At 40.3% G+C, this 24278-nt stretch overlaps 1 non-coding gene across 1 annotated transcript; it reads right to left on the bottom strand.

Annotated features, from left to right (window-relative positions):
* Positions 1-18272: 18272 nt before the first annotated feature.
* TRNAF-GAA (transfer RNA phenylalanine (anticodon GAA)) lies at positions 18273-18345 on the bottom strand. Its single transcript has one exon. It is a non-coding gene; the product is annotated as a tRNA-Phe (tRNA).
* Positions 18346-24278: the final 5933 nt, after the last annotated feature.

Below are 24278 nucleotides of genomic sequence, written 5' to 3'. Positions count from 1 at the left end.
TGAAGCAGGCCACTGCTGACCCGTACCTCTACAGGAGACACTGAACACAGTTCTGGCTCAGTCTCTATGGGGTCTCTGGGTCGTGGTGTGCACAAGGTTTGTTTGAGCCCTCCAAGCATCTCTGGTGGGTATGAGGTTTGATTCTAATCACTATTTTGCCCCTCCCACCATCTTGCTGGAGCTTCTCCTTTGCCCTTGAATGTGGGGTATCTTTTTTTGCTGGGATCCAACATTCTCCTGTCGATGGTTGTTCAGCAGCAAGTTGTAATTTGGGAGTTCTCGCAGGAGAAGGTGAGTGCATGTCCTTGTACTCCACTATCTTATAGATATAGCCATCTTGTAGACAAGGAAAGATGTACCCATTTGAATGCAGAATTCTAAAGAATAGCAAGGACAGACAAGAAAGCCTTCCTCAGTGATCAGTGCAAAGAAATAGAGGGAAACAATAGAATGGGAAAGACTAGAGATCTATTCAAGAAAATTAGAGATACCAAGGGAACATTTCGTGCAAAGAGGGGTACAATAAAGGACAGAAATGGTATGGACCTAACAGAAGCAGAAGATATTAAGAAGAGGTGGTAAGAATTTATAGAAGAACTATAGAAAAAAGATCTTCATGACCCAGATAACCACAATAGTGTGATCATTCACTTAGAGCCAGACATCTAGGAATGTGAAGTCAAGTGGACCTTAGGAAGCAGTGATCACTGTGAACAAAGCTAGTGGAGGTGATGGAATTCCAGTTGACCTATTTCAAATCCTAAATGATAATGCTGTGAAAGTGCTGCACTCAGTATGCCAGCAAATTTGGAAAACTCAGCAGTGGCCACAGGACTAGAAAAGGTCAGTTTTCATTCCAATCCCAAAGAAAGGCAATGCCAAAGAATGTTCAAACTACCGCACAATTGCACTCATCTGACACACTAACAAAGTAATGCTCAAAATTCTCCAAGCCAGGCTTCAACAGAACATGACCCGAGAACTTCCAGATGTTCAAGCTGGATTTAGAAAAGGCAGCGGAACCAGAGATCCAATTGCCAACATCCGTTGGATCATCGAAAAAGCAAAAGAGTTACAGAAAAACATCTATTTCTGCTTTATTGACTATGCCAAAGCCTTAGACTGTATGGATCACAACAAACTGTGGAAAATTCTGAGAGAGATAGGAATACCAGACCACCTGACCTGCCTCCTGAGAAACCTGTATGCAGGTCAGGAAGCAACAGTTAGAACTGGACATGAAACAACAGACTGGTTCCAAATAGGGGAAGGAGTATGTCAAGGCTGTATTTTGTCACCCTGCTTATTTAACTTATATGCAGAGTACATCATGCAAAATCCTGGGCTTGATGAAGCACAAGGTAGAATCAAGATTTCTGGGAGAAATATCAATAACTTCGGATATGCAGATGACATCATCCTTAGGGCAAAAAGTGAATAACTAAAGAGCTTCTTGATGAAGGTTAAAGAAGAGAGTGAAGAAGTTAGCCTGAAACTCAACATTCAGAAAACAAAGATCATGGCATCTGGTCCCATCACTTCATGGCAAATACATGGGGAAACAATGGAAACAATGACAGACTTTATTTTCTTGGGCTCCAAAATCACTGCAGATGGTGACTATAGCCATGAAATTAAAAGACACTTGCTCCTTGGAAGAAAAGCTGTGACCAACCTAGACAGCATATTAAAAAGCAGAGACATTACTTTTCTGACAAAGGTCCATCTAGCCAAAGCTGTGGTTTTTCCAGTGGTCATGTATGGATGTGGGAATTGGACTATAAAGAAAGCACAGTGCCGAAGAATTGATGCTTTTGAACTGTGGTGTTGGAGGAGACTTTTGAGAGTCCTTTGGACTGCAAGGAGATCCAGCCAGTCCATCCTGAAGGAAATCAGTCCTGAATATTCATTGGAAGGACTGATGCTTAAGCTGAAACTCCAATACTTTGGCCACCTGATGTGAAGAACTGACTCATTGGAAACGACTCTGATTCTGGGCAAGATTGAAGGTGGACAGAGAAGGGGATGACAGAGGATGAGACACTTGGATGGCATCACTGAAACGGTGGACATGAGTTTGAGTAAGCTCCAGGAGTTAGTGGTGGACGGGGAAGCTTGGCGTGCAGTCCTTGGGGTCAGAAAGAGTCGGACACGACTGAGTGGCTGAACTGAACTGAAACTGACCACATGGAATTCAAATTATATGCAGTGTACCCACAGCGACTCAAGTATAAATATATACCAGAAACCCCCTCTAAAAGATATACAGTGAGATTTTGTTACCAACTTCTAATTCTTTATCACAAAGAAGTTAGTGAAACATCTTTGTCTGGTATGCCTAAGGAGACAGTCCTAGTTTTGGTGGGAAACCTGTTTCTTTACTGGGTGTTAGCTAAAAATAAGAGTCCAGCCCATTGGGCAGAAAAATGAATGATGGGTGAGTTGGGGCCTAGGATATTCCCATTCAGCCATTTTGTGCCATCTGGACCCTACAATCACACTTTCTGTTTGGAAATTACTTATGTGTCAGGAGGAGGAGGCAGCAGACTTCAGCAGTAAAGTGGGTTACACTTCAGTACTTTTTCAGAGCCTATGGTGAGAACACATTTTGTATGATCTCAGCCTTTTCAAATTTGGGGGGATGGTATGTTGGCCCTGTCTGTAGTTTCTCCTGTAGAATGTTCCATATATACATTAAAAGAATACTTACTATGAAGGCTCTTGTAGAAAAAAATAAGTTGATTCTGAAAAGAAATATTCTGTGAAATGTACTTTGAATCAGTTTATAATACCCCTGTGTAAATGAGCCTTCTTCCTATCCCAAGATAACTTTAACAAAATGATGCATATTTATAATATAGATTATTAAGAAAACAAATATACTTGCAGAAATCCTTAAAAATGTAGCTGTCAAAATAATTTATTTTTTCTTACCCTGGTTCTAATAAAGTTGAAGATGTGAAAATATTCTTTGTTTCTTCACCATATTCTTCAACACTTGTGTACATAATAGAGACTTATTAAGGCCATTCCTATGCTTGAACTGAACTATTTGACATTTATTTAATTAAAATAGTATTCATTTATGGCACATGGGAAGAAATACACTCGCAGACAAGGACAAAATTATCCAGGCCATCAATTTTTATTGTCTGCAGTATGAAGTTGATAATAGCTAAAAAGAGGAAGCATAAAGCAGGGAAGTACAGCATTATGCAGTGTTTTGAGATTTTTCCTTCAGTGTTAAAAAGGAATTTCAGGCTTTCACATGAACAAGTTTTACAAAATATATTCACTTCTGCTTTTTTGAACTTGGAATGATGCTTTGAGACAGAATCTTGAGATGGAGTGGACACTTCACGCTGGGAGAGATTGAGAGCAGGAGGGGGAGACGACAGAGAATGAGATGATAATGGCATCATCAACCCAGTGGACATGAATTTGAGCCAACTCTGGGAGATGGTGAAGGGCAGGGAAGACCAGCGTGCTGCAGCCCATGGGGTGGCATAGACTCGGACGCAACTGAGTGACTAAACAGCAACAGCCTTTGCCTTGCAAATTACTGAATATTGTTGTTGACTTAGATGAGGCAAATTATCAATTAAATGCAACAGACACATTTCTCAGGACAATATGAAAGTAAGAACACATTTGCCAGAACACTGGCAATCTACAACAATGGGCATGTATTTTGGAAAGAAGAGTGTCTCAGTTTATTGTTTTGTCTTTTAAAAGTTCAGTTCAGTGCAGTCATTCAGTCATGTCCGACTCTTTGCAACCCCATAAACCGCAGCATGCCAGGCCTCCCTGTCCATCACCAACTCTCAGAGTCCACCCAAACCCATGTCCATTGTGTCGGTGATGCCATCCAACCATCTTATCCTCTGTTGTCCCCTTCTCCTCCTGCCCTCAATCATTCCCAGCATCAGGGTCTTTTCAAATGAGTCAGCTCTTCGTATCAGGTGGCCAAAGTATTGGAGTTTCAGCTTCAACATCAGTCCTTCCAATGAACACCCAGGACTGATCTCCTTTAGGATGTACTGGTTGGATCTCCTTGCAGTCCAAGGGACTCTATTGCTGTGGTTCTTGGTTGTCAATTTGAAGCAAACTTACTATACATGGTTACTATCTCTTGGGTTAATCATGTTTTGGTGATTGGGTCTAAGGAGAACTTGCTGGAGAATTTTCTATGAAATCTTGGCCTGAAGTTCAGCTTCTTCCAGGATGTATCAGGACTGTGTGATTGAAGCCATACCATGACCCAGGTGTCATTTGCAATCCTGATTCATCTCCTGCCAAGCAGCTTATTGAGGCCAGAGAATGTCTCCTGATTATCATCAAAGTTCCCTTTGCTTAGATATCCTTGGTTTTCCCAGGAAAGAGAGTTGGCAAATTTGAGCCAGTTGGCACCTGACTAGCTATTAGTAATATGTTCTTCTCCCTCTGGATGTCTGATCCTTAAGGGCTCCTTGCCAATCACACTTTAATGATATTTAAAAGAGACAAATTGTCTTGGAGAAATGTTTCTGCCTTGGAAGCATCTTAGGAGGTTCTTGAAACCTGATTAAAAATGAACTCATGAAAGAGGTAACAATTCCATAAGTCAGTTGGATTCTTTCTGCACCAACTTAGGAATAGATGGTTCCTTCATTGCTGCAGGTAAGGTGAAATGAGTTTTAGGGGCTTCCATAAAGCTCAAATTCCTGGTTATTCTCAGATATGAAGATTGATTAATTATCTTTTACTGCTGGTTATTTTTTATTGAAAACTTTACAACATTCTGTTCTTCAGTTGCCCAGTTGTGTCCAACTCTTCACAACCCCATGAGATGCAGCACGCTAGGCCTCCCTGTCTCCCATCATCTCCTGGAGTTTGCCCAAGTTCATGCCGGTTGCATCAGTGATGCCATCCAGCCATCTCATCCTGTGATGCCTTTTTCTCCTTCTGCCCTCAATTTTTCCCAGCATCAGGGTCTTTTCAAATGAGTCAGCTGTTTGTGTCAGGTGACCAAAATATTGGAGCTTCAGCATCAGTCCTTCCAGTGAGTATTCAGGGTTGATTTCTTTTAAGATTGACTTACTTGATCTCCTTGCTGTCTGAGGGACTCCAGTCACAGTTCAGTCTCTGCTATGGGACTCTTAAGCAACTTAAAAGCATTTAATGATTTTATTTCCTTGTATTAATTATGGATATACAATTGACTCTTGGACAACACAAGTTTGAACCATGTGGATCCACTTATACCAGATTTCTTTTCAATAAATATGTACTACAGTGCTACACGATGTGCAGTTGTTTGATTCTGCAGATAAAGAACTGTGGATACAGAGGGCCAACTATAAAGCCATACTTGGATTTTCAACTGTGCAGTCCTCTAAGCCCCACGTTGTTCAAAGGTCAGCTGTGTTTGGTACAAAGGAAACGAGTCACAAGTTCAAATAGGAGGTTGACTATGATATCTGGGAGAGTGAAAGTGGAAGTCATTCAGTTGTGTCTGACTCTTTGTGACCCCATGGACTATATAGTCCATGGAATTCTCCAGGCCAGAATACTGGACTGGGTAGCCTTTCCCTTCTCCAGGGGATCTTCCCAACCCAGGGATCGAACCCAGGTCTCCCACATTGCAGGCAGCTTCTTTACCAGCTGAGGCACAAGGGAAGCCCAATAGCTGAGATAAGTGATATCTGAAAAAGAAATCAAGAAAAAGGAGATAGATAGATGAAGTGGTATTATTAAGATTGTTGAATGATAAATTGAGATATATTAAACATTTTGAGTTTTTTTGAGCAAAAGTCAGTTGGAAGAGGGAATCCCCAAACTGGAAGTGATTAGGAGTACTCCACTAACAGGAACTCTGGGGGAGACTTTTATAGACAAAATGGGGAAAGCAAAGAAAGTATTGATTGGCTATTAGTTAAAGCCTAGCTGGCTGTTTGTGATTGGTAGTCCATAGCATTTTGATTTCATAACCTTGAAGACCTTACAAGTTTAGATTTTGTTTGCTTAACTAGGCTACCAAGGCATTCCAGCCACCTCAGCTCTAATAATGTTGTCTTTTTAATGAAACTATTCCCCCCTTTTGGTCATCCTCTCATGCAGGAGACATTGACTTAAAATTTGGTATTAGAGCCACTTTCAGGCACCAACAGACTTAAGTTGCTCTTGTCTCACTGTGAAACTCATCGGTTATGATGTCTGATCTGTGGGAGAATTATTTTTGATGATCATCTTGTTTTTGTCTCTCAGTACAGTAGACCATCTGAGGTACTGCTGATGGCTGTGAACACACATTTGAGAACTTTGAGAGAACACGGCACATCAGGGGCTCTACAGTGCTGACTATAGGAGGATAATACCAAGAGCCTGAAGTATACTTTTTAACCAGGGCCTCCATGAATCAAACCAATTGGTATCAAATACATCAAAGAATGTACCCAAAGGAGTATCAACCAGTTTTAGCCAGGTGGCTTGATTAATTTATTGCATTTGCTCCAATACCAGAGGTGTTAATCCAGGTTCAGCAGGAGATATTTGCTGTGACACACACTCCTTGTTCAGCCAACAAGTAATCTATAGCAATTATAGTATCTAAACCACCTTAGTGAGATAGTCTTGTGACTTTGTTTTGTCGCTATGGCCTTAGCCCCAGATGCATCGATAGTGCTCAGAGTTAAGGGGCATTGTCTTCCCAGCATTAACAGAAGGAAAATGAAAGTAGCAGGAAGGCAAAGGAATAAAGATTTCATACTGGGGATGACAATTTTGATTCATGATTTCAGGAGAGCTGTCTCCCTCAAGATGCCATCTGCTTCTGGGGAGGAACCTCCCTAGTCAGTTTTATGTCTCCAGCTGGTGTGCAGTTCCAAGGTCTGGAAAAACCCTTTTTAAGTGGGGGATGTGTACCCAGGTTCAGGTCCCTGAAGTTTGACTGCCATCTGGGTAGTGAGAAGGACTTGGTATTGTCCCTTCCAAGGAGGTTCAAGGGTAGTCATTGTTCTCAGTGATTCCAAATCAGAAGAGTGGGAGAAAACTGGAAACACTAGTTGGGAGAGTTGTAGCAGATATTGGAGGAAACTAAAAGAATTCAGGATCAAGTTCAGTTTACAGGTACAGTTGTTTCTTCTCACCTTTATTATTTCTAAGTGGTTTTTATTACATATATTTATTAAAATTCTTGACCCTTAGAATACTTTATCCCTAGTGAAAACTGAGAAGTAAGCAGTGTGGAATGTCTGTTATACTAGCATTCTGTGGATTGGCAAATTTATAAATACCTTTCACAGTTTCTAGAAGTATATTCTTCTTAGCAGTTTTGGACACAAAACAAATTTACTAGTAGAACCAAATATCTTTCTTTTCTGCAAAAGAAAACCAAAAGTGAATAAACTTATGTTCATTAATTAATGTTTCAGTATTTTATCTTATTTGAAAATGATCTAGATGTTCAATTAATAGCCATCATTCAACTTACCTCAGGTAACTTTAGGGTTTTAAGTTACCGAAAATATTTTTGAAACTGTTTTTATTGAAGTATAGTTGGTTTACAAAGTTGTGTTAGTTTCTGGTATAGAGTAAACCCTCCCCTCCCTTTACCCTTTGGTAACCATAAGTTTGTCTTCTATCTCTGTGAGTCTATTTCTATTTTGTAAATAAGTTCATTTGTATTAGGGCTTCCCTCATAGCTCAGTTGGTAAAGAATCTGCCTGCAATACTGGAGACCCCGGCTCGATTCCTGGGTTGGGAAGATCCATTGGATCTTCCAGTGGATCTGGAGGGATAGGCTACCCACTACAGTATTTTTGGGCTTCCCTTGTGGCTCAGGTGGTAAAGAAGCCACCTGCAATGTGGGAGACTTGGGTTCTATCCCTGAGTTGGAAAGATCCACTGGAGAAGGGAAGGGCTACCCACTCCAGTATTCTGGCCTGGAGAATTCCATGGGCTATATTGTCCTTGGGGTCGTAAAGAGTTGGACACGACTGAGCCACTTTCACTTTCACTTTACATTTGTATCATGTTTTAGATTCCATGTATAAGTGATATCGTATGATGTTTGTCTGACTTACTTCGTTGAATATGATCCTTTCTAGGTCCATCCATGTTGCTTCAATTGGCATTATTTCATTTTTTATGACCGAGTGATATTTCACTGTATAAATGTACCAGATTTTCTTTAGCCATTCATCTGTCAGTGGACATACAGGTTGCCTTCATGTCTTGGCTATTGTAAATAGTGCTGCTGTGAACATTGGGGTGCATGTATCTTTTCTCATTAGAGCTTTCTTTAGCTACATGCCCAGGAGTGGAATTGCTGGTTATACGGTGACTCGGTTTTTACTTTTTTATGGAATCCCCGTGCTGTTTTCCATAGTGGCTGTGAAAGCTATTTTTAAGTAGACATACCATAAAGCATGATTATTGTTGAAAAGTGCATTTACAAACATTTATGTTACTTCTGTTTCTTTAATTTGGTTGTTTTTAATTCTGTTTAGATTCAGTTTAGTTCAGTCACTCAGTCGTGTCCAACTCTTTGAGACCCCATGGACGGCAGCATGCTAGGCCTCCCTGTCCATCACCAGCTCCTGGAGTTGACTCAAACTCATGTCCATTGAGTCGGTGATGCCATCCAACAATCTCATCCTTTGTTGTCCCCTTCTCCTCCCACCTTCAATCTTTCCCAGCATCAGGGTCTTTTCAAATGAGTCAGTTCTTCACATTAGGTGGCTAAATTATTGGAGTTTCATCATCAGTCCTTCTGATGAATATTCAGGACTGATCTCCTTTCGGATGGACTGGCTGGATCCTCTTGCAGTCCAAGGGACTCTCAAGAGTCTTATCCAACACCACAGTTCAAAAGCATCAATTCTTTGGTGCTTAGCTTTCTTTATAGTCCAGCTCTCACATCCATACATGACTACTGGAAAAACCATAGCTTTGACTAGATGGACCTTTGTTGGCAAAGTAATGTCTCTGCTTTTGAATATGCTATCTAGGTTAGTCATACCTTTCCTTCCAAGGAGTAAGCGTCTTTTAATTTCATGGCTGCAGTCAGCATCTGCAATGATTTTGGAGCCCAAGAAAATAAACTCTGTCACTGTTTCCATTGTTTCCCCATCTATTTGCCATGAAGTGATGGGACCAGATACCATGATCTTCGTTTTCTGAATGTTGAGTTTTAAGCCAGCTTTTTTACTGTCCTCTTTCACTTTCATCAAGCGGCTCTTTAGTTCTTCTTCGCTTTCTGCCATAAGGGTGGTGTCATCTGCATATCTGAGGTTGTTGATATTTCTCCCAGCAGTCTTGATTCCAGCTTGTGCTTCCTCCAGCCCAGCGTTTCTCATGATGTAGTCTGCATATAAGTTAAATAAGCAGGGTGACAAAATACAGCCTTGACGTACTCCTTTTCTTATTTGGAACCAGTCTGTTGTTTCATGTCCAGTTCTAACTGTTGCTTCCTGACCTGCATACAGGTTTCTCAGGAGGCAGGTCAGGTGGTCTGGTATTCCCATCTCTTTCAGAGTTTTCCACAGTTTGTTGTGATCCACACAGTCTAAGGCTTTGGCATAGTCAATAAAGCAGAAGTAGATGTTTTTTCTGTAACTCTTTTGCTTTTTTGATGATCCAGCGGATGTTGGCAATTTGATCTCTGGTTCCTCTGTCTTTTCTAAATCCAGCTTGAACATCTGGAAGATCTTGGTTCATGTACTGTTGAAGCCTGTCTTGGAGGATTTTGAGCATTACTTTGCTAGCATGTGAGATGTGTGCAATTGTGTGGTAGTTTGAGCATTCTTTGGCATTGCCTTTCTTTGGGATTGGAATGAAAATTGACCTTTTCCAGTCCTTTGGCCACTGCTGAGTTTTCCAAATTTGCTGGCATATTGAGTGCAGCACTGTTTAGATTAGTTGTGAAAATTTAATGAGACATTGAACTGACAGCCATCATCTTCAATTACCTTTCTTGCTCACAAATTATGTAACAGAGATTACATCATTGATTTCTAGCTCTTTGTCTTTGAGATGTTTTAATAAAGCCTTCCACCATGGCTTCAGAATGTTTTTCTTTCCCTTTTGGTGCATAGTGCTTGGGCAGAAGGCCTAAAAAATGTTCTTACCAGGCTCTGAATATCAGCTTCCAATTTGGCCAACTTCTGACCATGGAGCTACTTAGAAAAAGTGAACAACAACAAAAAAACCCACAGAAACTTCTTGAGTATATTGTCAGGAGGTTTCAACTGATTGAAGAGTAAATATTCTCAGCACGTTGAACAACCTCATGGGTACAAGGGAGGTTCTCAGAGAGAATGTAAATAACAGTACCCTCTGGAGATCCTGAGCCACTCCACAAAATAACCAAAAGAAAGAAAGACTTACTTCCTCTGACAGCTGGCAACAGTCAGTATTTCTGTCTGGCTATATGTTTAAGGTCCCCAACCTGACAGTTGGCCAAGCTAAGTTCTCAGGGCACAAAATGAGCCAAACAAGAAGGCAGTAGCTATTCCTGGGAAGGAAAGAATCGATAGCCAATGTGTTTTCCTGCCCTTGTGAATTTGGAACGGAAAAGACAATATGAAATTTCCCCTTCCTTTCTCGCCCGTGCTCCGCAAATCCAGGAGAGCTGACCTTGCTAAGAATTGTTACCCTTTGCCAGGCCTCTGCCAGTTTCCTCATAATGCCGTCTGCATGATTCAGAGCAAGTGAGCTGTTCCAGTGGGTCTCATCCTGGTCACTAGAAACCACAGAAGGGGAAAAGTAACTCTGTCTTGACCCTTCATAGTGAGTGCCTGGCTGAGACCCTTTTCTCTAGGGCACCTTGTAACTGGATAAGGTCATCTCAGGTGGTTAAAAGTTCTCCACTGTGGCCACTGTAACTCAAGATTATCTTTGGTAAAATTAACTTCATTTTTATTTTTTTTTGGGGGGGTGGGGGAGGGGTCCCACCCATAACTTCATTTTTAAAAATTTGTCTTTATTTATTTTAAATTTTTTGGCTGTGCCACAAGGCTTGTAGGATCTTCATTCCCCCACCAGGGATCAAACCCTGCCCCCCCCCACCCCCCTGCATTAGAAGCTGGGAATCTTAACCACCAGGTCAGCAGGGAAGTCCAGTAAGGTTGATTTCAAGACATTTTATTAACCTGAGGACTCATACCAGACCCGGTGAAGTTTCTAGGTCAAACCCAGTCCATCCTGATGGTGAGTTGCACGATAATGTGAATGTACATAGTGTCACTGAACTTTACAGTTAAATATATGGCAACCCATTCCAGTGTTCTTGCCTGGAGAATCCCAGGTATGGGGGAGCCTGGTGGGCTGCCATCTATGGGGTCGCACAGAGTCGGACACGACTGAAGCGACTTAGCAGCAGCATGGTTAAAATAGTATGTTTTATATTATGTGACTTTTACCACAGTTAAAAAAAATAAACAAACAGTCCGTCCTGGACCAGGTTTCCGGTTTCTTTCAATAAGTTGGACCCAGTCCGTCCCCAGACCCATTTCACTTTCTAAGTCGGAACCTGTTTGTCCCTGGACCTCGTCCAGTTTCTAATTCGGACCCAGTTCTTTGCCAGACCCAGTTGGCCATTGGACCTCATTTGGTTCTTAAGTCGGACCTGGTCTGTCCTGGCCCAGTTTTTAAGGTGGACACAGTTTGTCCCTGGACTCAGTTCAGTTTCTAAGTTGGATCCAGTCTGATTCTGAGCAGTTTCTGGACCCAATGTGAGAAAAGAAACGTGTGAAGGTCCAGGCTCTGAGAGGGACCCACCCGTCACCTCGGGAGGCGAGTGGGCCGCCCATCAAGTGACTTCATAGGTACCTGTTTGCTCACTGCTCCTGGGGGCTCTCGGGGCTTCTTTGGTTCCCTGTGCTGATACCAGAGCTGTTAAAAGGTAAACTGAGGCATATTAAAAGTTCGTAGAATTTCTCTGAGCAAAAATCAGTTTGAATCAGGCAGGGCCATGTCAGAAGTGGTTAGGGACATTCCACTGACAGGAGCCTGGAGAAAGACATAGAAAACAAAAGCAAAGTAAGGAAATTATTGATTGACTGTAACTTCAAGCCTAGTTGGCTGTTTCTGATTGGTCATTCTTAGCATTTTGATCTTGTAACCTTGAGGCATTTACAAACTTAGATTTCAGTTTACTTAGGTGGGCCTCTAGGGCATTAGCGTCACCTCAATCTAATGGCCTTGTTTAATTAATTTAACAGGATTCTATATTTAAACCTCTCACAAAATAGTCATTTATTGGGTCAACTTCCTATGTCAGCTTATTTTACTGTGTATTTCTCTATGACTGCAGCTGTCCTTTCCCAGGTCTATGGGATTTTTAGCCTCGAATGTTAGAATCAATATTGTTTGTATTTAGTGGCTAAGTTGTGTCTGACTCTTTTGCAACCCTGTGGACTTTAGCCCACCAGGCTCCTTTGTCCATGAAATTTCCCAGGCAAGAGTACTGGAGTGGTTTACCATTTCCTTCTCCAGGGAATGTTTCCTGACCCAGGGATTGAACCCATGTCTCCTGCATTGGCAGGCGGATTCTATACCACTGAGCTACCCTTGGGTTTAATAGTTTCTGTTTATCTTACAAAATTTAAAAAAATCAGCACAAGCATAGAACTTAAGTTATAAAGAAGGTCTTTTAGCTTTACTTTTAGACCTGGGTTGTTTGTATACACCAGGCCAGAATTGGTCTTTCACGAATAAATTAATTCATTTATTCAGTTTATTTTTTGTGTAATATTACAGGAATACAAATTTGAAGTATGTGCAGTCCTTCCAGGGGTTTGTGATGGTGATAAAATTTATAACAACTAAAGTGATGGAGGGTGCTTAACATTCTAAATGCTCATGTCTAAGTAGGTGAAGTCCCATGAAGGTTCCTAGATAGGAGAGAGAACCTGTCAACTTGGATGGAGGTTGAGCAGATGGGGTGAGAGCAAGAATTTTGAGGACAGTCTTAGTAGTTGATTGACATTTCATATGGACCGTATAAAATGGGGAGGATCTTGAAAAGAGGGTTTGAGATGAAGAAAGTATTAGAAGGAGAAAATAACATGAGGGAAAGCATTTTGGTCACCTGTGGGGCAGGTGAAAATGGTACTTAAATTACTAAAAAGGTATCTAAAACAAAATGCTAGAAATTGTTTGCAGGTGGTTTAGGTGGTGATTGGTGAAAATTTGAGGCTCAGGATTTATTTTATAGGTACAAACTTGAATTTCTGTGTAGTAGTGGTACTTGAAGCCCTGGGAATGCACCCTGTAGACCTTCCTACACTGTGGAACAGTTGTCCCAGGGCCCCCACTCCTACAGTTCGAATCCACTGTGGATCTTGCTTCCCAGAGGCTGCTCCCCAACTGTGACCAAGCAGGTTGAAGACAATAAGGCATGCTGTTCCAGGAGACACAAACTCCTTTGTCAGTTGACCTTGACTCAAGAACTCCCAGACAGTTTTGCTGAACCTTTATTTATACATTAAGGAAGTCTGGGTTGCTTCCATCCATAAGAAGGTGGGTGCATCAGCTGTCTTAGCCTTGCCTGGCTTCATCTGTATTTCTCTTTGCACAAGCATTTTCACTAAAAAAATCGTTGTACATTTAATCTCATCTTGACTTCTACATCTTAGACAAGGGACCAAGAGCAACTCAAAGTTTTTAAGGATAGTAACCTGGTTGGAGGTGCATGGCTAGGGAGGTTGTCTTGAAGAGGTGTTTTTATGGTGAACACACTGCTTTTGTTTTGGTTTCATGGATATCTGAGGAGACTCTGGAGAAACTGGTGAAAACTATGGAAATCTGCAGCACTCCCTAGGTTACCTGGGTGTTTGTAGGCAGGGAGTCACAAAGTTTTTGACTTAATACAAGAATGATGATGCAGTTTATTTCATAGTTCAGTCATAAAGTATGATTAAAGTTGTATATGTAATGTGTGACTAAAGAAAATATTATTTGAACTCTAGTTAATTCCATGTAAACTCAAAATAATGAATAATATTAATAGTTTCTGCCTCTAGTTCAGTGCTTCAGACTCAGAACTGATGTCTTAAGTGTTTGAGAAAAACAACTTAAAAATTCTTTTCTCTGTTAATTTTTTTCTCCTCAGTATGCTTTTAATACATTTTATCAGGCATTGTGACATGGCCATACAATTTCTTAATTTACAGTGCTCCTTCTTTGAATAATTTGTGAAACAACTCTTTGCCACCTAGAAACTAACTCAATTTAATATTAATGAAGACATATGTTGAAGCATGCGCTTTGTCTGCCTGTTCCTCAGCTTTGCGTTATGCTTTGTCTTGCATTGAAATAATTCTATGTTTAGGACCTTGCCATTGGTTGCCTTGGATATCATGGTACTGTCACAAGTTGAGGCTGTGACTTTGCTGCATGTGCTAACTAGAGGAGACAATAGTCTGACGGGCAGAAGCAGAGGAAGGGGGAACTGGATTCCCACACACGCTGCAGCCTTGGCAAGTCACACACTTATATGCATCTGTGAAAATAATTTATACTGGGAATACATGCAATAAATAAATGAAGACTGATCAGATAGCTAACAGGAGTGAAGAGATGTGGGAGCAAGAGGAGCCTGGGTGCTGACTGAGGGCACAAAGAGCATTGCATTGGCAGCACTAAACAGATGGCCAGGCACACTGCGGGGCAAGAACAGAGGAAACTGCCTAGAGGATCTAGAGCAGTCCTGAGAGTAAGCCAGGACTTTGAACAGGGTAAGTAGAAGGGAAGGGGGAAATGGCCAGTGGTTTTGATTTGCTTGCACTATTGGAGAATAGGAGCTTTTAGTATTCTTTGGAGAAAACTCATGCTTTCTTCTGAGTGACTGAGGGGTTATTTAGCAAATGCAACAGCAGTCAGGCCTCTTGTCTTTATATGTAAAACTATCCTGTCATTCTTTTGTTGCTCTGGGATTATTCTAGAAAATTGGTACCTCATTTATCCACGAAGACTTTCACTCATCTGCTAATCCCTTGGCACAAAGATGCATTCCAAAATTGGAAGGGATTTAATGGACACTTGCTATTGACCTTACTGCTCTTTGATGTTGTTGGCAATATTGACTTCTGCTTATAGTAAAATGGGGTTTTCTCTGGTAAATGTTTACTCTTGTGCAGAAAAATGTAAGAGAAACCTTATAATTCATTGTCCTCAGTAGTTTCATAAAGTTAATCATTATTTAAATTGAGGGTGGTAGAGGTAGAAAAGTCTGAAGAACATCCATCTGTGACATTCCCAAAAGAAGGATTTTTGCCAGTGAGTAAAACTGAGTGAATCACACTGTTCTTTAAAAATGTATAATGTGTTTTGTGCGAAGAAGATAGTCAAACGTATCATTTGTCTTATAGGTGGATGGAAATGAGACCAAGAGAAAAAAAATAAGTGGCTTCATAACCTCACTTTATCCAGAGAGTGGAAAATAAAATGCAAGATTCCAATCCCTGCCCTTCCATTTCATCTTTGAAAAATACAGGTGAATGTTTATGAATCATTTTCAAAGTTGACCTAGTGTCTATGGAAACAGAAAGTGACGAAGACAGCAGTGCTGATCTGACGGAAAGATTGTTTTCATTTTCTTGCAAACATCATTAGGATGGTATTGTTTTCTTATTTGTGAATGTAAAAGTATGTGACTTGATTTTTTTTCTCTTGACAACAAAGAACGGCAAGAGTGTGGGGAGGTGGGTCCGACTGCCAGGCTAGTCTGGATTTTGCCAGCAATATGACCAATGACCAATTCTTCCTGTATTTGAACTCCTCTGGGAGATTCTTCCCTGGAGAAGGAAATGGCAACCCACTCCAGAGTTCTTGCCTGGAGAATCCTACGGACGGAGAAGCCTGGTAGGCTGCAGTCCGTGGGGTCGCACAGAGTCGGACACGAGTGAAGCCACTTGGCGGCGGTGGCAGCGGCGGCGGCGGGAGATTCTTCCCAGTCCTTGCCTCTTCCCAGTCACCCACAGTGAATGTCTGGCCATCTGAGGACCACCTGGCCTGAACGCTGTGTTACACTAGTTTGGCAAGATATGCCACCCTTGCTTCTGTGGTAATTGGCATTGCGAAGAAGAGCTGTTTGCTGCATTATTCTGCAGGATGAAACACTGGCAGTGTACAAATCTGCGTGCTAGGGAGGTATGAGACTACAGCCCTAAGTCACAGGTGACCAGTCAGCCTATCTGACTCTCCACCCAAGTCTCCTGGGCTTCCGACTCTATGAACCTCTGGTAATGAGAGCAGAGGGGAGCCACGTGCCCCAGCAGTGTTCTCCTGTCGTCTGCCACACCTTCCCTGCTTCCTCTGGCCCTCTAGGATGTCATCCTCATCTGGTTTTCATCCTACCCAACCCCTGTGCTTGCTGCTCCTGCTCTGCTTCATTGCTGCCTTTCCCTCTGCCAGAGTGCCAGAGGCTGAACTCTCCCACGTACCTGGCTGGGAATTGCACTCACTACCAGGACTAAAGACTTTAGAATTTTTTTTGTGTGTATGTGTATTGTATATTTTGTGTATTATATAATACACTCAAAATATTCAAAGCCATATGTGTGTAACATATATGTATTTAGTTAAATTCATACCTTATGTACATATACATGGACATATTTGTTTATTTCTCTCCATTTTTTTTCAACTTATTGCCCTCAAGGTCCATCTGTGTTGTTACAAATGGCAAGATTTCATTCTTTTTTATGGCCAAATAGTATTGCATTGTGTATTTATACTCCAGTTTCTTCATCCATTCACTCATTGATGGACATTTAGGTAGTTTCTGTATCTTGGCTGTTGTAAATAATCCTGCAGGAAACATGGGAGTGCAGGTATCTTTTTGAGTTAGTGTTTTCTTTTTCTTTGGGTAAATATCAGAAGTGGAATTGCTGGATGATATGATAGTTCTATTTTTAAATTTTAGGACCCTCCATACTGCTTCCCATAGTGGCTGCACCACCAACAGTTTACATTCCCACCAACAGCGTACAGGAGTTCCCTTTTCTCCACATCCTCACCAACGCTTGTTTCTTATCTTTTTGATAACAGCTATTCTGACAGTTGTGAGGTAATACCTCATTGTGGTTAGGTTTGCATTTCTCTGATGATTAATGATGTTGAGCATCTTTTCGTGTAACTGTTGGCCATCTTCATGTCTTCTTTGGAAAAATGTCTATTCAGATCTTCTACCCATTTTTAAATTGGATTTTTTTTTCTGTTGAGTTGTATGACTTCTGTATGTATTTTGGATATCAGCCCCTTATCAGATATATACTTTACATATATTTTCTCCACCCTGTAGGTTGCCTTTGCATTTTGTTGACGGTTCCCTTTGCTGTAGAGAGCTTTTCTGTTTGATGTAGTCCCCTTGTTTATTTTTGCTTTTGTCACTTCCACTTTTTTTGTGTCAAAAAATCATAGCTGAGACCTGTGTTAAGGAACTTACTGCTTATGTTTTCTTATAGGAGTTTTATGATTTCAGGTCTTGTGTTCAGGTCTTAATTCATTTTGAGTTAATTTGTGTTTGCAATGTAAGATAGTGGTCAAGTTTCATTCTTTTGCATGTGGCTGTCCAGTTCTCCCAGTACCATTTATTGAAGAGACTCTCCTTTCCCCACTGTATATTCTTGGCTCCTTTATCATAAATTAATTGACCATTATGTGCAGATTTACTTCTGTGGTCTATTTTCTGTCCCATTTATCTATGTGTCTGTTTTATGCCAAAACCATACTTTTTGATTTCTATAATTTTGTAATATAGTTTGAAATCAGAGAGCATGATACCTTCAGTTTTGTTTTTCTTTCTCAGGATTGCTTTGGCTATTAGGATCTTTTGTGCTTTCATTCACATTTAAGGATTGTTTATTTCTGTGGAAAATGCCATTGGACTTTTGGTAGAGATTGTATCGAATCTGCCTACTGCTTTGGGTTGGTATGGGCATTTTAACAGTATTAATTGTTATAATTAATGAGTATGGATTATCTTTCTATTTATTTGTGTCTTCTTCAATTTCTTTTATTATTGTTTTGTAGTTTTCAATATACAGGATTTTTACCTTCTTGGTTAAATTTGTTCCCAGGTATTTTATTCTTTTTGATGCAATTGTAAGTGGGATTCTTTTCTTAATTTCTCTTTCTGATATTTTGTTATTAGTGTGAAAGTAAAGTCGCTCAGTTGTGTCCAGCTCTTTGTGACCCCATGGACTGTAGCCTATCAGGCTCCTCTGTCCATGGGATTTTCCAGGCAAGAGTGCTGGAGTGGATTGCCATTTCCTTCTCCAGGGGATCTTCCTGACCCAGGAATCGAACCTGGGTCTCCCGCATTTCAGGCAGATGCTTTACCATCTGAGCCACCAGGGAAGCCCTGGTGTATAAAAACATTATTTTTGAGTATTAATAAAATGTATAATGAAGTGTATAAAAACAATAGATTTTGAGTATTAATTTTATATCCTGAAGCTTTACTGAATTCATTTATTGTTTCTAACAGTTTTTTTTTTTTGAGAAGTCTTTAGGTTTTCTACATATAGTATGTCATCTGCAAATAGTGATAGTTTTAGTTTTTCCCTTCCCATTTGGATGCCCTTTATTTCTTTCACTTGTCTAATTGCTCTGGCTAGGACTTCCCATACTATGTTGAATAAAAGTGGCAAGAGTGGGTATCTTTGTCTTGTTCCTGATCTTAGAGGAAAAGTATGATTTTTTAAAGCACATCTATGACAGTTGTATACACCATATGAAGATGTGCTACACAGAACTGAATCTCCACAAGAAAATGAGAGCCACAATTTATGGAGTACCCATTCTACACTGAGCAATGTGCTAAAGTGCATTCTGTAGATTTTCTAATTAACCCTTATGCTGTTTTTTCCACTATCCAAAAGTCAAGTGTTCCTATGAAACTTTTCGTAAGCTGAAATGATGTAAAGCGAAGAGGCAGTTACCTTAGGACACATTTCGCTAATGTATGCAGAAAATAAGATAAAGCACAGATGCTCACAGACGTAGTTCAAGGCTGTGTTGGCTTGATGCTGAGGTGCTGAGTGTAGTTCCTGAGGAAGGAGGTTGCTGGTATCACTCTCACTGCTTGGGATTCATGCTGCCTCTCTAAGGGCTGCTACAAAGCAAACGCTGAGCACTGTTTTCACTTTTTGGCTTTTTTTTTTTTTGTAAAAGCAGAAATCTTATTTCTTTAAGTTAGTGAAAACAAGTAGTGTAAAACATTGTAGCGTAAAGCAAACTTTTGAAAAGCAGGGGATCCCTGTAGTAGGATTAATTAGAGCTATGTATTTTCACCATTTTATGAATATGTAAACAGGTCTAGAAGGCTAAGACATTGGCTGAGGTTCATATATCTAATATGACTAGACTTGTTTAAAAGAAAGAAAGTGAAGTCACTCAGTCGTGTCCGACTCCTTGTAACCCCATGGACTGTAGCCTACCACGCTCCTCCATCCATGGGATTTTCCAGGCAAGAGTACTGGAGTGGGTTTCCATTTCCTTCTCCAGAGGATCTTCCCAACCCAAGGATTGAACCTGGGTCTCCCACATTGTAGGCAGACGCTTTACCATATGAGCCACCAGGGAAGACTTGTTTATATCTCTCCAAATATAGTTCTAACTAGAGTAAATTATGTAACTGGTAAACTGAGTGTTGATTGGGATATACCAAATCCTTTACACATTTGATTTTTCTAAAAGGATATCCAGATTGTAGAGTAAGTTGAATCAAAACAAGGCAAAAAACAAGGGTCTGGCATGAGAATAACTACTATGTGGCCTACTCTTTAGAGGTCCTATGTCCATCAGTTACTTGCACTGGGGAAAAGGATTTCACAGTGTGGGTACACGTTCCAGGCTAGTAGTTCAGGTAATAAAGGACTGCAAACATTGAGTTTAGGCAATAGTAGGAGAAACAAGGTGGAAAATCCCAGTTTTCAGTTCTAGAGTCCTGAAGATCCACAGATGGATAATGAAGGTCCAGGGCAGACAAATTCTGTGAGCTATAATGGTGATCTCCAAACTTATTTAATGTTTATATATCACCTCAGTCCAAAAAAAAAAAAAAAATGGTGAGACTATCTATATATGCCTGTGTCTTTATATGTCTATATATGTTTACAGATTATATATATACTGCTGCTGCTAAGTCACTTCAGTCGTGTCCGACTCTGTGTGACCCCATAGACGGCAGCCCACCAGGCTCCCCCGTCCCTGGGATTCTCCAGGCAAGAACACTGGGGTGGTTGCCATTTCCTTCTCCAATGCATGAAAGTGAAAAGTGAAAGGGAAGTCGCTCAGTCGTGCCCGACTCTTAGTGACCCCATGGACTGAAGCCTACCAGGCTCCTCCATCCATGGGATTTTCCAGGCAAGAGTACTGGAGTGGGGTTCCATTGCCTTCTCCGGATTATATATATATATATATAAAGAGACTTTGAAGTTTAGTAAGATTTTGTTAAGTGATATATGAGTATTGTCTCATTGTTTTAATAGTACTGAAAAATATGGTAGTGGTTTGTTTTGTGGCCTGGGTGTTTGCATGCATGCTGGTTTTTAAAATATTTTGTGAATTCTGATGACTTCATTGCTACCATTAGCCAACTTCTAAAGGGAAAAATATACTTTTGTGGTGAGATTGATGGTTAACAGTAATGGAGGTCAATCCATATTTAGATAGTCTCAACTCAGTTTTGTGTGGCTGATTTCTCCTCAGATCTGATTGTGTCAGTAGTTTTCAAACTGCATATTGCAACCTATTGGTAGATTATAATATTAATAATAACTATCTCTTAAAATTAATAAAACATTTAAAAAACAAGATAAAATATCAGCGTATGTTACTAATAAGTATTGTTTTGATACACTCTTATTTCACTTATGTACCTATATCTGTGTATCTGTGTATAGTTACAGGACTCTCTATACATATCTAATACTGAACCATGATATGAAATGTGGCATACAAACACTTTTGAAAGTATTGAATTAGATCATTATTGTTCTCACCCAGGAATTGTTGCTATTAAAGAGGTTATACTAGGGAAAGAAGAAACAATGTAAACTGTACCATTTTTCTTATTATTTGACTTATTTTCAGTGCTTGATTCCTTTGCACAGAGCTGTTTAAGCATTCATGTATTGTATTTATTTCATTTAGTTACAGCTGAAGAATATAACATACATTCACTTAAGGCACACATCAGCTGCAACAGGACAAAAACACTGCAGGCGTCCTACAGACCCTTTGAAAACCCTTTTCCTTCGGAAAGTTTCCAGTAACATACCTGGTTCGTGACGTTCAGACATCCTGACTAAGAGAGCACCAGTGTCAGTCTTTATATGACCTATTAGCAAAGCTTAATTCCTTTCCTGTTATTTGTGATAGAAATATATTCAAATAAAAATGCTAATTTCTTTATCCCTCACCCCAGTGCATGGTCTGGGGTCCTGCCCTGTGGAACATGTACCCTACTTTGTAAACACTGACTCATAGGCACAGTGGCCAGGGATTGCACACCACTGCCCCCCATTCTGACATCATCTCACACTATTCTTGTGCTTACCTGCTTTCTCTAGTCTAACCACACTGAACTCACACCAAGCAAGTTTCTACCTCAGGACATTTGAACTCAGTGCATTAAGAATCAGTTCTTATTACCATGATCCTTATGAGGCTGGCTCCTTGTCACCATGTAGCATTTATCCCAAATGATACCCTCTTAAAAAGACCTTCCCTGATCACTGTATATTATGTAGCCCCCTTCTCTCTCTCTCCACAGCCCCCATCCCTCTGCATTCAATTACTCTCATTTATTTATTTTCACAGGACCTTTCACTGTTTAATGTCCTCCAAACTCTACTCTAAGCCCCTCTAGAAAGGGATTTTGTCTTTACAGTTCAACCCAGTATGCCCAGAATGTTGTTGGGACTTGTAAATATTTGTGGAAAGATTCAAAACATTTCTCCTGTCCTCTGCTTCACTTGAACCAGTGCCTTTGGATCATTGGTTTATGAAACTGGTTCCTCCCCATGATATCCTTTGGCAGAGACTCTGTATTAGAAAGGAGGAGTTGGTTGTAGGGTGAGCCAAATTCTGTGAAAACTCACTGGAAGAAATGCTCATGATCCAGCAGGAGGGTAGGGGTGCTGATAGTGGAAATCCTGACGGCTTGTTTCTGGGAATAAAACTATCAGGCCACCTATGTATTTGAGAAAAGAGACTTACAACTGCAGGTGTATCACGCTATTAGCTCTAAAGGAGATCAAAGTTTTGTGTCTCATAGACAGTTTCAATGATCAAAAATTTGATCACCAAATGAAGATGTTTTCTTGAGACCCAATTAGTAGAGACTGCTAAATTTTATCCCTGTAGACAAAATATTACAGTCTGAACTTGGAGTTATTCAACTGTACCAGAATGCCCTACCATTCTGCCTCATGTCTTGCACTCAGTATACTCTTAGTAGGTATTAGTTAGATGACTAAATAAATAAACATATACGGTTATATAAGCTGAGTCTGGCCTGGCTGTGACATTACTCAGCTGTGCAGTCTAGGTCAGGGTTTGGCAAACTACTGCCTAGAGGCCAAGTCCAAGCTCCCACTAGTTTCTGTAAATAAAGTTTTATTGGAACACAGCCATGCTCATTTGTCAAAGTACAGTCATCCCTTGATATCCTTGGGGGATTAGGTCCAAGACCCCCATGAATATGAATATCTAAGATGTTCAAGTCCATTATGTAAAATTGTTCATATTTGTATATCATATACACACATCCTCCCATATACTTTAAATCATCTCTAGATTACTTATAATACCTAATACAATGTAAATGGTATGTAAATAGTTGTAGATGTAATGTAAATGCCATGTAAATAATTGCCAGTGTGCAGTAAATTCAAGTTTTGCTTTTTGGAACTTCCTGGAATTTTTTTGTCTGTGAATATTTTAGATCTGTGATTGGTTGAATCCGTGGATGTGGAATCCATGAAAATGGAGGGCCAACCACGTTGCCTTTCACACTACAGTGAAAGAGCCGACTAGGGGTGGCAGAGACCATAGGACCCACAAAGCCTAAAATATTTACTGTCTAGTCGTTTAGAGTAAAAGTTTGGTGATCCCTGGGCTGGAGAACATTACTTAAATTCTTTGGGCATTGATTGTGTCATTTGTAAAATGAATTCAGTGGACTCAGTGGTGTCCAAGATCCTTTTCAGAACTCATGTCTGAATTCCCTAGAATTTAAGACACTATGTCCATTATGGTTGATTCACATTGCTGTATGGTAGAATCCAGTACAATATTGTAAAGCAGTTATCCTCCAATTAAAAATAATAAAAGATTAAAAAGACACTATGTCCCTAAAGAAAACTCAGAGTGATATAGAGTTAAGGTTATACTCATTGTCTTCTTAGAATACAGTTGATTTCAAGAAGTAAAAGTTCTCATTAAATAGACATAAAGATTTTACCACATTCCTTAAAAAACTGGAAATAGAACTGCCATAAACCCAGCAATCCCATGGCTGGGCATACACACTGAGGAAACCAGAATTGAAAGAGACATGTGTACCCCAATGTTCATTGCAGCACTGTTTATAATAGCCAGGACATGGAAGCAACCTAGATGTCCATCAGCAGATAAGTGGATAAGAAAGCTGTGGTACATATACACAATGGAGTATTACTCAGCCATTAAAAAGAATACATTTGAATCAGTTCTAATAAGGTGGTTGAAACTGGAGCTGATTATACAGAGTGAAGTAAGCCAGAAAGAAAAACACGAATACAGTATACTAATGTATATATATGGAATTTAGAAAGATGGTAACGATAACCCTGTATGCGAGACAGCAAAAGAGACACAGATATATAGAACAGTCTTTTGGACTCTGTGGGAGAGGGAGGGTGGGATGATTTGGGAGAATGGCATTGAAATATGTATAATATCATATAAGAAATGAATCGCCAGTCCAGGTTTGATGCAGGATACAGGATGCTTGGGGCTGGTGCACTGGGATGACCCAGAGGGATGGTATGGGGAGGGAGGTGGGAGGGGGTTCAGGATTGGGAAAATGTGTACACCCGTGGCGGATTCATGTTGATGTATGGCAAAACCAATACAATATTGTAAAGTAATTAGCCTCTAATTAAAATAAATAAAAACAAAAAGATTTTACCACAGATATCTTGAAGACATACAGAGCATTGCAGGTTGAATTTGTTTCTATGGTTTGGTGTTTAGTGCTTAGAGAAGAGAGTTATTATCTCGCTTGCTACTATCTCACTGCT

This window comes from Bos javanicus, chromosome X (genome assembly GCF_032452875.1).
Source record: "Bos javanicus breed banteng chromosome X, ARS-OSU_banteng_1.0, whole genome shotgun sequence".
Lineage (NCBI taxonomy): Eukaryota > Metazoa > Chordata > Mammalia > Artiodactyla > Bovidae > Bos > Bos javanicus.
Note: the sequence above shows the minus strand (reverse complement) of the source record. Positions and strands in the feature narration are given on the sequence as shown.